The following is a 3,209-nucleotide window of genomic DNA, read 5'->3' on the forward strand; positions in this document are numbered from 1 at the left end:
CCTTTCCCTGCACGCATCTGAGCAGCACATGCAAAAGCTCTCTCTCTCGTGCCAGCCGCGTTAGCTCCTTCTCCGAGATCGTGCCAAGCCTGCACAAGCATCTTCTCAATCAAACCAGCCCAGTTTAGTTATTGAACCTCTAATGAGTCCCGGAGGACTCCTTAAGGCTCAGAGGGGTCACATCAGCCTCATCTGGTCCTACAGAGCTTCTCTTCAGAGTCCCAAAACCTCACAGGGCTGCTGGAGACAGCAGCTCCAGAGGAGTAGGGAACGACCCCCAGGAGCTTCCCGAGCCATCAGCTGCAGTTCCCTCAGACACTAATTAATTAGCTCACGTGAAACACTGAGATTGTCTGGTATTTTACCGAGATCATCTGGTATTTCTCAGCCGAAAGGAGAACCACAGAGCATTCATTTGCAACAGTGAAACAGAGGGCTCACCAAATGGAAACCAAACCGAAGAGAGATGTTGTGCTCAGCTATGTTTCAAATGCTGCTGTAAGATAATTAAACGGGCACTTATCTGTTTGGCTGGGTTTTAAACACAGCAGGTGCGTTTACGATCCATCAGACTCCCATTTCTTGCTGTGATCCTGAAGCAGCAAAAGGCAGCGACTCTTTGCAGGCTCTGAAATGACACAGAGAAGGGGGGAGGAACAAAAAAAAAAAAAAAAGATCAAATAAAATTTACAGACCAGGTTAATGATCCAAAGTAAATACCAAACTCCATACTTCTGTCCACATAGGGTTTTTTAATACTACTGCCATACAAAAGTATTTGGAGATAAAACAGTCCAGTCCAGTAAATTTCAAAAAAGTGAAATCTATCAGGATTTGTTCCAGAAGCTGTTGAGGCAGGGGCGAGGGTCAGAGGGGAGAAAGAAAGAGTAACAGAAAGCTATTGAATAGCACTTCAAAGAGACACCTAGCAGAGCCCACTGCCTGGAGAGACCATTCCTGCCTGCTCTGCTTTCCAGCTACATTCCAGCACCAGGCACATTAAAATGCAGAGATGTTAATCCTTGTGGCAATACTTAAGAATATTCACAATGTGCTTAGCACAAAGGAAACACACAAAGCTCCTTTTTGTTCACCCTTTTGACTTAAAGGACAGACCCAAATCCTTCTAAGTCCAAAATGCAGTACCTTTGCACGAGATCATCAGGCAGCAGCACTGGAGGAAATCATACTCATTCCACACCACCTCACTCCTGCTGGATCTTTACTCTCTTGTTCTTCTTCCTTACTGGTTTTTACTATTATTATTATTTAGCTGTTATTCTTACCTCACAGGCACTGCAGCATGGATGGAGATGAAGGAGGCAGGCGAAAAGGGAAAAACATTTGTTATTCCTGACCGTGTCTAGAGGCCCCAGCTGAGAGCAAGACCCCTCGTGATCAGCACACAGGCAGAGTCGAGGTTACTCTGCTGAAAAGCTAGGGATACAAACAAGCAAGCTGGAGAAAGTAGAGGAAGGAGAAAGCATCATTCTCAGCTGGGGAGCTGAGACCTAGAGCAACTAGTGACCTTCCTCCTATCATGCACAAAGCGGGTGGCATCCCTGGGAAACAGATCACACCTCCAGAGCCCCAGTTCAATGACTTACCCAAAAAAAAAAAAACCAACCCAGCTACTAGGGAATACTCCTAACTATTTACAGCTGTATTTTCTTTGAGTGGGACCCAATCAATACCATACAGCCAAGAACAGGTTAACCCCTTCCTTTTCACACTGAAAAAAAAAAAAAAAATGCAGGCATCAAACTGTTCTCTGCAGTCCCGCTATTATTAAATTTTTTTGTTGCCAAAAATGTCACTCCAATGTCCACCAGAAGGCACAGGATCTAACTAAATAAAATCAGCAGTGAATGGGAGCTTTCCTATTCATGCATGAAAGTAGCATAAATAAGTTTTAATGAGACTTGTGGTGGCCTCTTCTGGGAACTTAATCAGGAGAATCTATTTAGAAGACCTGCGAGGTGTTTGTTTACAGTCCGAAATGAACACATGAAACAGGCTGAAAAGACAAGACACGCAGCTCAACTTCTCTTCAGCTTTCCACAGCTGTTTTTACAGCCCTGGATAAGAAACTGAAAGGGACAGTAGTTAATAAATCAGACACAGGCTTGCAGCCTGAGATGTAGTAATAAATCCAGTGACTGCCTCAGGTGTAAATATAAGAATAATTCCCATTGGCTCCTCTTTCTACAAGGTTTCACAAATTCAGTCTTGCAAGTTCTCTATCAAAAGACTGACATTTCCTAACATTTCTTTCTTAATGAAAATATATTTCTTTAAGCTATGACAGACAAATGGTTCTTGGCTCAGGTCACATCACCTTTATCATCTCATTTAGGCATTTCCACTTGTCCTTTGGACAAGAGTGACTGTTTTTGGAAAACAAGATTGATGATGTGGTGAGCCTGGACCTCTTGATGATGTGATGAACTTTTAATTGAGAACCTAAAAGTGTTGAATCCACAGACTTTGGCTCTTTGGCTTGAAATTGGACTACAATGAGTCTGGTTTTCAAGCAGCAAAATTCCTGTTGCTTTTAGAGTTCTTTCCTGCCTGGATTTATATCCTAAACCAAGTTTAAAATTCTTTGCTACAGCCAGTCTGCCAAAGCAGCCATTACAAGCAGAGATGTGTTAATAATAGTAGCACTGATTGATTTTCACAAGATGTACAGATCAGATGATGTCATCTCACTTTTCTAAGCATCTGAGTGTAACTCCCCATCCAACTGCCCCAAGAAACGCATACTCCTCTGCATCCAGAACTGATTTTCCATGGATGTCGTGCAGGAGCATTGTCTCTTTCACGAATATTTCTTCTTTCCATGTTGCCAGTGACATGCAAAACACAAATATGGGAGACACACACCGCTGACCAAAATAGACTCAACTATTCTTCTACAACACCAGCTAGTAAAGACGATCAGAAAGATGCACCAGCATCCCTGTGAAATGAACACAATCCCCCTTCCTTACAGGCAGGGGAAGGGAATATGCCAGGCACTTGCCTCCCTGCCCATTGGACCCAAAGGATCAGAATCCACAGGACCAAGCATTGGGCCACATAAAATCCTAAGACAAAAAGCCACTTAACTAGGGGACTGTCTCACATAGTAGTGCTTCCTGAGGCCAGCGTCTTGGCTGTATAATATGTCTTGCGGGGGACAGTGTAGGGGACTGTCTCTAGAAGTT

The sequence above is a fragment of the Merops nubicus genome, unplaced genomic scaffold (assembly GCF_000691845.1).
Source record: "Merops nubicus isolate BGI_N331 unplaced genomic scaffold, ASM69184v1 scaffold19444, whole genome shotgun sequence".
Taxonomy (NCBI): Eukaryota; Metazoa; Chordata; class Aves; order Coraciiformes; family Meropidae; genus Merops; species Merops nubicus.